The following is a 12,500-nucleotide window of genomic DNA, read 5'->3' as shown; positions in this document are numbered from 1 at the left end:
AGGCAGAAACAGCTGCATCACAGCGCCAGCCTCAATCCAGACCCACAGCAGATCCACCCGCACAGAGCACACAGCACTCCTGCAGCTCTCCGTCAGCACCGACCCAGCTCACGGTCAACACTAACACTGTCAAACTCAACACTGCTGCAGGACCTTTATGATGGTTTATGAATCTTTGTTGGATTTTAGGCTAGCAGTGAGTTACAGCTATTAGCAACACTGAAGCACAGCTTCAGGGATAAGCTAACCCTGAGACAGACTAACCCTGAGGTAAAGTAATCCTGGAATTAACCAACCCTGTGGTAAACTATCTTTTGACTAACCCTGAGATAAAGTAATGCTGGGTTGAACTAACCCTGAGATAAATTAACCATGGGGTAAACTATATTTTAACTAATCCTGAGATAGCCTAACCCTGGGATAAGCTAACCCTGACATAGACTAACGCTGGGTTAAACAAACAATGAGATAAATTAACCTTGAGATAAACCAAACCTGAGAAAAATGAACCCAGGGTTAAACTTACCATGGGGTAAACTATCTTTTAACTAACCCTGAAATAGATTAATCCTGAGATAAACTAACCCTGGCATAAACTAACCCTGAAATCAACTTACGCTGGGTTAAACTAACCCTGAGATAGACTAACCCTGACATAGATTAACCCTGAAATAAACTAACGCTGGGTTAAACTAAACCTGAGATAAACTACACCTGAGATAAATTAACCCTGGGTTAAACTAACCATGGACTAAACTAACACTGTGTTTAACTAACACTGGGTTTAACTAACCCTGCGATAGACAAACTCTGAGCTAGACTAACCTTAGCAAAAACTAGCCCTGACATAGACTAACCCTGAGATAAACTAACGCTGGTTAAACTAACCCTGAGGTAAACTAACCCAGAGCCTGTCAGGTTGTGCTGCTGGTGATCTGTCCATCCTCAAGCTCAGGAGTGTGTCGACTCGATGGTGAACTCCTGCACTCCACCACACACACACACACACACACACACACACACGTCTTCCAGCGGTCAGAGCAGGGTTTGGTGTACGCTCTGGGCTTGGAGAAGTGCTGAGTGTGATCCTGCATGGCTGAGTTTGACTGCAGGCCTCAGAAAACAAAGAGTCTTTCAGAGTGTTTGGGAGAGTAACAGTATCTGCGCTCAGACCAGCCGAGCGTTCAGCCGCCGAGTCTCAGATCATCTCGAGATGCTCATTAAAGAGTTCTGCTCCTTCAGCTCTGTCATTAGTCTGCTTCACATAAACACACCCAACAGACGGAGACGAATATCTGCAGGCGACGCTGGGAATCTGAACACAACAGCGGGAATGACCCAAACTGACAATATCTGTAGACCGAGATCTGAATCTGAACAAGAGGAGCTGAGGACTGCAGACGCACAGCTCCAGATGAGAGACAATACTAACCCTGCGCAGAGAAACTGAGCTGCTGCTTTACTACTCATCTGTCTGTGAGCTGCACACACACACACGCACACACACACACACACACACACACACACACACACACACACACACACACACACAAACTCTACATTCACAACCAAGAACAAACAGCTTTAAAGCAGGAGCGAGTAAAGCCGAACACTCACCAGAACAGGGCTCAGTTCCTCCTCAGAGCTGCTCCGCTGTGATCTGCAGTCTGCCTCCACGTCTCCTCATCAGTCAACCAGCATAGTTTCTCCTGGGCGAGCGTCCAAGCAGACGCAGAAGCCGTCTATTTCTGTCTGCCATATGAGCGCAGGCTTGTGCTTTTCAAGACATTCTGTGGTCACAGATGTAATTGCGGAGTGACCGGCGATGCTGAAATGTAATTGTAGACTTCATGGGCCCGGCCCTGCTGCCAGCGGAGGACTTTAAACTCCCTAAAAACAACTCAGTCACATAAATAAATGTGGGCCTGGAATCCAGATGTGGAGGGAGAGAGAGGCAGCAGACGCCGGGAAAACAGTGAGGAGAGCCAGGGAAAGAAAACTTCAGGGCTGTTCATGTGACGAGGGCTGTTTTTTAGAGGAGTCTCAGCAGAGGGAGGTGCGGGAGGAGCCGTCTGGGCTGCTTATTCCTCCACTTTCACCATCAAGCGCTCAGAGTGTCTGATTTCAGCTCTGGAGAAATCAGCCTGTGAAAACAGAAATGTGCTGAGGAAGGCAGAGCGCGGCCGCCTGAACCGTTTACCTGCTCAATCTGAGCCTGAAGATGGAGAAGCTTGATCTGCTTCTGGTGCGGAACAGCCCAGACGGGCCGACGTGCAGAAGCAGAGCCGTGCTGGCCGGCAGGAGTTCTGTTCAGCTCAATGACTAACAGCTGTTGGCTATTAGAGGAACATCACTGAGGCTTCATGAAGCAGCCAAAGCGGAAAAACAGAGCCGATTTCAGGCCCGCCGCGATCTTTCCATGCCGATACCGCAAGAGTTCAGCCGCCACAGCTCACCTCATCCAAATGGATCGCACGGAGGCCGTGGAAAGCCCATGAAAACACTCATGGAAGATGAGTTTGACTGAATAATGGCTGCAATTTCAGGTTGTGTAATGCTCAGAGTGACCTGTGCTGCAGTTAGACACACACACACACACACACACACACACACACCGCTCCCTCCGCCTCCAGCTCAATGGAGAAACTGATGAACAGCAGACGTGTCCGGCTCCACGCTTCTGGACCAGTGCTGGGCCGCAGCGCCAGAATCAGGGAAAACCAGTTGATTTCTGAGCTGTGGTTTGGGTTAGTCTGAGTGACCCTCATTCAGCCTGTCATCTTCTTTTCAGCTCAGTCCCTTTATTAATCAGGGGTCGCCACAGTGCAATGAACCACCAACTATTCCAGCATATGTTTTACTCAGTGTATGCCCTTCCATCCGCAACCCATCTCCGGGAAACACCCATACGCTACGGATAATTTAGCCTGCCCATCTCCCCTATAGTGCCTGTGTTTGGACTGTGGGGGTCCCTCCAGGACTGAGTTTGGACAGGTCTGCTTTAGGGGGTCTCCGTGTTAGAAGAGTTTCAGTCAAGCACAGCCTAAAGCAAAGAGCATTCACACTCATACTGGAGAATTCAGTGTATAGACTAATATCAAGGCTGAGCTGAAGATTCTGTGTTGGTTTGACAGCAGATTCTTCATCATCATCATCATCATCAGTGTGTGTGTGTGTGTGTGTGTGTGTGTGTGTGTCTCCGCGCCCCCTGCTGGATGGAGATGCCGCTGCAGTTTCCCCTAGTGAAAAATAAATATGCTTAGTATACTTGGATCCGGACTAATTGTCAGTATATTTTAAGTGTAATAATGATTAGTTTACTTAAAGTGTGACATTTTGGACATATTAGTTTTGTGCCAAGTATATTTTAATTGCAATAAAATTGCACTAAAGTACTATTTTAAGTGTATTTAGTGTACTTTTGTGTGCTAAATTGGAACAATTTTAAGTATATTTAGTACACTTTAAATAACATAACATGTATATTAATTTCATGCTTGCTTAGTGATATTAAAGTGTATTTTTTATGTATTACAAGTACATTAGAAATTAATTATGAGTGCATTTAAAACACACACACACACACACACACACAATATACCATAAATGTATCAGTTTTCTTTCTAAATATATGTTAAATGCAACTTTAATAAAAGTCAGATACACACAATGAACAAATTCAAACTGTTTTTATTAAAACATCAGAAGGGTTTAAATGTTTTACAGAACCATTCAAAATATATTTTAGTCTATTAAAAACAGTAAAAATATTGCAGAAAATGTCCTTCAGTAGAAAACATGACAATTTAAGAACAGATCTTTTAAAATGACATGATATTGCAGAAAGTCCATGACTGTGCAAAGTCTGCTCATCTACTGTACAAAATGTCGTGTGCTTCAACAAACAAGTGCACAAGTAACATCAAATCTCACCATGTCCTTATAGTGGAGCCTTTGATTAAGGCCCAATCCCAATTCTACACTTTAGAAGGGCTGATGCATTCACATGAAGAGGTCCAGCGTCCCAATTCTCTTCATTGGCTTGGTGGTGTAGGGGTAAAGGGAAGGGCCACACAGCCCCTTCAAATGAAGATTTTTCACGACCACACTACAAATGAAGAGATATGAGAGTCTTCTCTGACTACACCTGCAACATGGATGTAAAAACCGAGCAAAGAGACCCACAAATGTAATATAAATGTGCATTAATAAGATAATATTAAATAATATTATATAATATAAAATAATATTAATGTGCATTAATAAGAATTTTTACTACAAATCTCCTGCTTTATTACATTCATAATGATGTCAATGTGTTACCTTTTAAAATGTCAGTAAGGATAGTCCCTTAATAACCACTGTAAAATCTTACTCAGCACATTGTTTATTCTGATAACCCGATGACTGGCTCTGTCAGAAATGTCTGCTGGGAGTGAAATAGCTTTGTACAGCACATCTGGTATAATATACTGTTGTGTTTCAGTTCATTCATACAGAAGATTAGCGTCAACACTCACACAGTGCTTTACACTCAACTCATATATGATTTATAAATGAATTAAAATCAGCTCACTGCATGCAGCTTGCAACCTACGCTAGTGATGACACAGCGATGCGAGCAATTGTTAGGGGGATATTTGCACCCCTATTCCCCGTAACACTCTGCTTCAAGGGCCAAAGAGAAGGCAAAGGGACAGTGGTACAAAATAGAATTGAGATTGGGCCTGAACCTCATCAATTTTGGATTTCTGTGGTGTTTGGAAATAATTTCCCAAAATTAGTTTATAAAGATGAAGAAAAAAGCCATAATATTTAAACTTGTGTAATATTCCAGCATGTCAGGCGGGGGTGAGAGTAGTGGTAAAATGGTAGTGTAGTTATAATTAAAAGTTTAATCAAAACTGATTCAGTTCAGTTTGATACAACTGTCACTGTTAAAGGAAGATCCATTCAGCTCTGATCAAGCAAGCCAGAGCGACAGTGGACAGAACCAAAACTCCACCGGTTGATGTAAATAAAGAACAAACGTTAAAGAAAACAGGCTCAGGGACCAATTCTCCTCTAGTCTAACATAAAGGGTAGAGCTGTGCTCTAAAAGACTCTAAGGGTTTGAGCACGATGAGTGTCCGTCGTGGAGAAGGTGCTGGTTTGAGTCGGTCACCTGCAGGTGTTCAGGATAGCCCATGCAATCAATGCAGAGACTCGCCTGTCTGTCATGCTCTTGCCTCATCCATGATCAGCACAGCATCTGCTCTGCATACATTAGACAGCATGTCAGTGATGATAGCATGTCACATTTATAACATTATAAGACAAACATGTTTTTGTTTTTTTAAATAAAGGCAGATTAAAGACCACAATTACTGTATAATAATGTAGAACAGCTTAACTGTATTATTATTAGCAATAATGCTATTTTTTATTCAGTACTCCCTGACATGTAGGCAGATAAAGGAAAAACAAAACAAATAATTTAACTAATTTAATTTAATTTTAAAGGTGATGATGTACAGAATATATGAGCTGGTTTACCTTGCCTGTGAGGGTCCAACATGTCCTTTAAGGATTCAATGGCAGACATCTGTGTGTGTGTGTGTGTGTGTGTGTGTGTGTGTGTGTGTGTGTGTGTGTGTGTGTGTGTGTGTGTGTGTGTGTGTGTGTGTGTGTGTGTGTGTGTGTGTGTGTGTGTGTGTGTGTGTGTGTGTGTGTGTCTTGCCGGAGTTGCTATGGAAAAAGAGAAACTCATGACTTTTTACCCTTTTATACATTTTAGGACAGTAACATGAGAATCAGCCAGAGAAATCAGGAACAAATGAGAAATAAGCTAAATTACTATCAATTATAATGTTTTACACAACACAAAGCATTCACTATGCAAATTAAGCTCATTAGGTGGTCAAGATTACACAAAAGGCAGCAAAAATAAACTGTTTATATATATTTATACAGTAATTCTTACATTTTTCTTGAGCTAAAACATGACTTATCTAGAGAAATAAAGAAATACAGGTTTGTAACGAAGTGAGTAAAACAAATGTCAGATATGTACACGCCTGTATTTACTAATACACATTCATATAAAAAAAGATATAGAATTGTCAGATTGGATTCAATGATTATTTAAATTATTTTAACTAAATAATTGGGTAATTCACCTTAAAATGATCATTTTATTTTCTCACCCTCACATTATAAACAAACCTGCATATACAGTCCAGAATAAAGAGCTGTTATAACAGTAACGCTACCTGACGATAGTAAGAGAACACTTTCAGTCGGGTGGAAACAATGTTATACTGACGTTTTTACATTAAAAAGTGAGAAAAAAAAGAGAGATTGAGGTGAATATCACACACTCACAAACGTGTTTTGCATTGTACTTCATTTGTGCTGTGCAGTAGAAATTCCCCTCTTTTTAAAGTATTTGCAATGACTTGTGTCTATTACACTCACCTGAATACTGAAGTTCACATTTGGTCTCAATCCAGCATAAGAGCTCCATCCTTTAAGAACAGCATCCTCTCTGGCCTCCAGCACATACACACAAAGTAAGTCTGCAACACACACATCGTATTAGAGATGACTGCTTGTGCTCCTATACACTCCTTATTTAACCCCCAAAACAAACCCTGAGGTACAATATTAAATGTAGACGTTACCTTCAGCTCCAGAGTGCAGAAGTGCATCTTCAGCATACATCACATTCAGACCAGATCCAGCTGTGAAATCCAGATCAGATCCCACGATCACTTGACCCTGCCAGAAATAAGACTGTTGTGTAATGTTGTAGTAAAGGAAAGACTGAGTTTGTGAATAATTCAATTGGTTTGTATAAATAAGTTGACATTCACATTCCATACACTGCATATTAATATGGCCAATAAACACAAAAACTATATTAAAATAATCTGTGGCTAATATTTACTCAGCACTTGGTAGCCAACTAGCCGAGCTGTGGTTGTTTTTAACACCAGATTTGTTTAATGTAGGAACTATTGCAAGAAGAAAAAGAGTTTGTACATGAAACTGCTCAACAAATCTGTGAACAACTGGACAATTAAAAATCTCATGACAATGAGGAAGACATCAACATTACCTTCAGGCCAGGGGTGGCATCACACGTTCAACATCCACGGCTGCAAAACCTGATGAATATAATAAGAGGAAAACAAGACTCGACATTCAATCATCTAAATCTATAGTACCACAATACCATCTGCATGAGTATAATATACACTCACTATAGCCATTATCTACACCTAAACCACACACAAAATCAAATATATATATATATATATATATATACACACTTAGTGACTCTATACAATAAGTTCTCATTAGTAAATGTTAGTAATGCATTAAAATTACCCCTAAGAAAGAGACAATTAACATGTACTATGCTAATGTTAGCTTAAAAATACATCCGAATGGGGTATATGCACACAGACTTTGTGCACACAGGATTTTCAGCCGGTCAGCTTAAGCGCATCACTATAGAGGTGAAGTTGGTTTAATATTCACACATTCGGATTTTCCCCCTTAATAATATAATTTTATTAAAGTTTTATTTGCAAACTCTAAACAGCAAAATCATATTAGCAGCCAATGACTATCACAGTACAGCACTGTTCAGTCAAGTAAACAGTGTTCATGTAGTTTTCCAGTCACACTTGCAGGCTAAATCCAATCGAATATTCAGAGTAAAATGGTGAACAATAAAGAGAGTTCTTAATGAACGAATGTGCGGATATAAAACCACCTTTACCTCAATCTGATCACTGCCAACAGGAAATCTGAATAATCTTAAAACACTCTCTAAATGCTAAATTATTCACTGTGTATTAACTACTGTTACAAAAACAACTGACCACTGTTATGACGTTAATTTACTTTGCATTTGCCATCATCTGACATTAACATTTATTGCTTGATGATGGTCATAACGTGAAGGCCGGCGTACCTTAACTGTATTCCACATGGTCACTTCAGTGTCGTGCTGAAACAGAGAGGGCAGGTAACACTAATTCAATTAAAGTGAAGAGAAATGTCTTGTTTTTAAAATGACACTGACCCTAACTCATCCCTCATGGTCACGTAACGTTACCTCACCTTCACTTCAGTGTCGTGCTGAAATAGAGAGGGCAGGTAACAGAAAATCACCTTTCTTTTTTTCGGAAACTAACATTATGCTAAAAAAAGTCTAATAGTGTTTCCTAACAAGCACTAACGCTAACTTACAAAGCGCGGTCTGTTCATTTCTGGTTTAAAAATGGCGCTTAACCCGTCTGTTAACGTCATGGCATATGAACCTAACGTTACAACTAAAGCAAACTTACATGGTTAATTCTGTTAAATGACATGCACTGAACAGAGATATACACAACAATCATTTAACTGAACTGGACATTTCAACTCTTACCGTGGATGAATCCGTTGAGTCGTTGATGGGTATTGGATATGGTTCAAATGAGGCGTGCTTGTTTCCAGTCGAGTTGAATCTGCTCGGTTTTATGAATCGGCTCTTTTAAATGAATAGTAAAGAGTCGAATCCGCCTGAAAATGATTCATTACTGTGTCGTTATACTGCTCGGCCCCCGAGCAAACAGTTCAACTCCATTCACTGTCCCGGGAGTACCGCTGAACCAGCTGAACCAGTGCAAAAGCGATATCGTTTTAATCAATAGCTGATAGTTTTTGCTTTATTTATTAAGATTGTGTCATTTTAAATGAGTCAGTAGCGCAGATCCCTAACCTCCGGGTGTGTTTAACACGTCTTTGGTTTCATGAATCAATTATTTTTGTCACACTTTATTAAAAAAATAAGCACAAAATTAAGCACAAAATTATGTTAATTGAAAATGTCATATTTACACGTTAGCTTATAAGATGTTGGTAGCCGAATTTAAAAATATGAAAAATATATTGTTTATATTTAGTGCCTGCTCTACTGCATCAATTTTTATGTAAAAATATAAAGAATTTGCAACTAATGTGCAAAACATAAAGCCCTTTGCTGCCAACCTTAATGTCACAATAAAACTTTGGGTTCAGTAAAGGGACACTAATGTAATTTACTGTGGAAAAGTACAGTAACAAAATATTTGGAGTTGTGAGTTTCTGGGAATTGTTTTAACAGTGTATGTTTGCACACTATTTACAAATGTTTTAAATGGGTAAATACACAGACAGACAGAAACAGACAGGCAGACAGACAGACAGACAGACAGACAGACAGACAGACAGACAGACAGACAGACAGGCAGGCAGACAGGCAGACAGACAGACAGACAGGCAGACAGGCAGACAGGCAGACAGGCAGACAGACTTTAACAAAATATACAACTTATTTAATAATGTGCTTTGAACATTCTTACAAGTAAATTTTCAAAGCACAGTTAAAATAATACTAAAACATATCACCATAAAATGCTAGATAAATACACTTGTAAAAAATAAACTAAGCATGTAATTAAAGTGCATTTTTCTGAAATATATTTTTAGAAAATATACTAAAATTATAATTATTTTTAAATGTGTTAAAAGTTATATATAGAAGTATGGAAATACTACATTTTTAATATATTTAAATTAGGTATAATTTTAATTAGTATACTTTCAATGCACTATTGGAATAGAAAATATATTTGCAATACACTTTACTACACTTGTTTTTCACCAGGGTCTCCAGCTGGACTCCATTAACCAGTTAAACTCTGCTGTTATTTTAGGATTTCCGCCTGGATTTTGCCTACCCAAATTTAAAAGCTTCCCAAATCCACATGCAGAGGGGGAAATGCAAAAATTTGGTCTCATTTTAAAGAAAACCCTTTGAATTTTTTATAAAACTCTATTGAAAGTGTTTAAAATATCTGTATGTGTCGTCTGTGTTATAATAAACAGCTGAAGAAAAGAGGCGCTTTTTGTATTTTTTTTTAATAAACTCAAATGTGAAAGTGTACCGTTTAGGTTGTGTGTGGTCGAGCGTGCTGTAATTAATGTTGCTGGCTCCTGCACATGTCTGTAATCATAGGAAAACAGAAGCATGTCTCCACCATAATCTGTGCAAGAGTTATTGTGCTCCAACTGATGAGAGAGTCACAGGGAGCGATCAGTGCTTTCATATTTCACTATTCTTGTGTTTAATCAAACATAATTCACTGTGTTTGGAGCACGTCAGACATATAAAAGCATTACTTCAGCACATCAGCTCAAAAACAGAGGAGAATGGCCCTGAAGCGCTCAGCATAAGGTGAGAGATGACGGCTGTCTGTGCTATCCGGGGCTGCTTATTGATCATGAATGTGTTGTTTTCACTTCTGCACCATGAAAACACCGAGATTCATTCAGCAACTGTTTGATATGTGAATATAATTCTGTAATAAGAACGCTAGAACAGTATGAGCACCGGCAAGAGCTTTCATTTGAGCTATAACTTATACACGTGTCATATAAAAAATATGAAAAATGAACCAATGTTCAACACCCAGAACACTGTTGTAGCCCTTCAGCACTCAATAAATACGCAGAGAGTTTTTGACAGGTGCATTTAAAATAATTTACTTGGATGCAGTAAAGTTCATCACAGAAATCTTCATGCTTTTATACACAAGTATAAACTCTCATCTTTACCAGGTTGCTGATCTCATACTTCTTTGCACATAACACCATAGTAGCATGTAGCACCAAAAGCAGCGTAAAACTAGAGAACAAACAAACAACATAGAACGATAAACTCAACAAACGCCTACAAAACATCTAACATTCTCCAAATAAATCAAACAATGAACACAACACACCTCGCTCTGCTTGCCGGAGGGATCCTGAAAGCTCAAGGCATCCTCTGAGCTGCACCTGTCCGCTCGTGAACACGCGTGCACTGCTCTTACTCTGCTGTCTCACTTTCATCCTGTCAGTCTAGCTCGCCCTCCTGTGGTGACTCCAATCATGGCAAGCAGAGCGAGGGCAGTAAATGATGGGCAGCTGAATGCTGGAACTGTGTGAGCTCCGGCAAGAGCTGTCAGTGAGCTGTAACGTGTACATCATGTGTCATATGAAAAACATGAAAATGAACCAATGTCCAACACCCAGCCCTGGTCTCCAGAATACTGTGTGTTTAAGTGTAGATAACTTTTGTACAGTAGAATAAACACTAAAGTGATGCAGATATGAGCATAAAATATAGATTCCACACTTTCAAACGAAACCTTTTACATCTGAGAGCGGTGCCGGAGTTTATCACTGGACTGAGCTGAGCTGAGATCTGCGGTGTGATGCAGGAGTTAATGCACTTTAACAGCACTCTGCCTGACCGCCGTGTGTGTAACTGGATTACAGTAACTGCTGTTATTGAGGGCTGATTGAATAGTCTGTCAGTGTGTTGTCGTCTCCTGCATTAATGCTCTTATCTCACACAGCAAACAGCAGACAGACCAGAGCTGCAGGAGGAGCTGCCGTCAGCCTATAGATCAGCAGCCCTGACCAGGGGTCCGTTCTTCGTACGTGGATTACTCAATTAGCTGGATTTGGATATTGACGATTTGACACGATCCAGGATCGTTTCGTTCTTCAAAGCTGATCCGAGAGTTGTTGTCATAGCAACAGTTCTGCTAGGTCAAACCTGATCGGGAGCAGCTCAATTCATATAAACAGGATTAGATCGGCTCAGTTCAAGCAAAGATAATACAGAAAGTATGTTCTGAATTCTGATATTTTCTTACAGTAGTAGTTATATACACTTGGAAAAATGGTACATATTTTTTAACTATATATATATAAAGTTATAGTCATTAATAAAATAAATAAAGTTATACATATTATTAAAACGTATGCAATCTGCACCCTCGAAATGAAAGTACAAAGACTGCCACCTGGTGGTGCAAAGAGAAAACTTATTGATATGAACTTTTTAGATCGCTTTAGTACAAATAGTGTATAATAGAAATGCAGAATATGTGACTTTTTTTTTTAAAGCAATAATACATTTATGCAGTCATAAACATGTTTTGATTGTTAATATGCCGGTGATTTGATGCTTCACAAAAGTTGCAGACGCCTTTACCAATATGAAAATGCTTTTGTAAACAACCAGTTATTCTTTACACCCATTAAAAAACGGCTACTATAATAAAGAAAATCTTTTCTAAACGTAGAACTAAATACATTTATTTGCATTGAAATGCATGATAAATACTCTTGTCTTGACAAATGAAAGTGTAAAGCCTGCAGCTCACAACAAATGTGGAAAGTTCTTGCGTGTCACATTTAACAAACCGTTTGCTGCTAATTTGATGTAATTTTGCTCACATGGATAATTGAATATTAATCAGATGATGTCATTACGCTGCTGTGCCGTCAGCCAATCGTTGCATTGCTGATCATGATTTCGAGGATCGATAGATCTGTCCTTCACAACACACGCAGCGATCTCAGATCAGTTCATCCAGACATTCTAATCTGATTCGCGAACTCGTTTGAAGAACCAAATTAGCGAGAGATCA

The 12,500-nt window shown here is 39.5% G+C and overlaps 1 protein-coding gene across 7 annotated transcripts in view; it reads right to left on the bottom strand.

The window, feature by feature from the left end:
- The window catches only part of insc (INSC spindle orientation adaptor protein), a 36,646-nt gene extending 25,765 nt beyond the window's left edge, over nt 1–10,881 (bottom strand). For 3 of the 7 annotated variants that reach the window (XM_073943463.1, XM_073943455.1, XM_073943460.1), the window contains exons 1-3: nt 10,800–10,881; nt 10,633–10,702; nt 1,618–3,239 (exon numbers count right to left, since the gene is read on the bottom strand). The gene's annotated coding sequence lies outside the window, so the exon portion shown is untranslated. Of the gene's footprint in view, nt 1–1,617; nt 3,240–10,632; nt 10,703–10,799 lie in introns of those variants that run through there. The other 4 variants (XM_073943456.1, XM_073943461.1, XM_073943457.1 and 1 more) reach the window with 3 other exon arrangements.
- Between the last annotated feature and the right edge of the window lie 1,619 nt (nt 10,882–12,500).

This window comes from Danio rerio, chromosome 25 (genome assembly GCF_049306965.1).
Source record: "Danio rerio strain Tuebingen ecotype United States chromosome 25, GRCz12tu, whole genome shotgun sequence".
Classification (NCBI taxonomy): Eukaryota; Metazoa; Chordata; class Actinopteri; order Cypriniformes; family Danionidae; genus Danio; species Danio rerio.
This window is presented reverse-complemented; position numbering and strand designations above follow the sequence as displayed.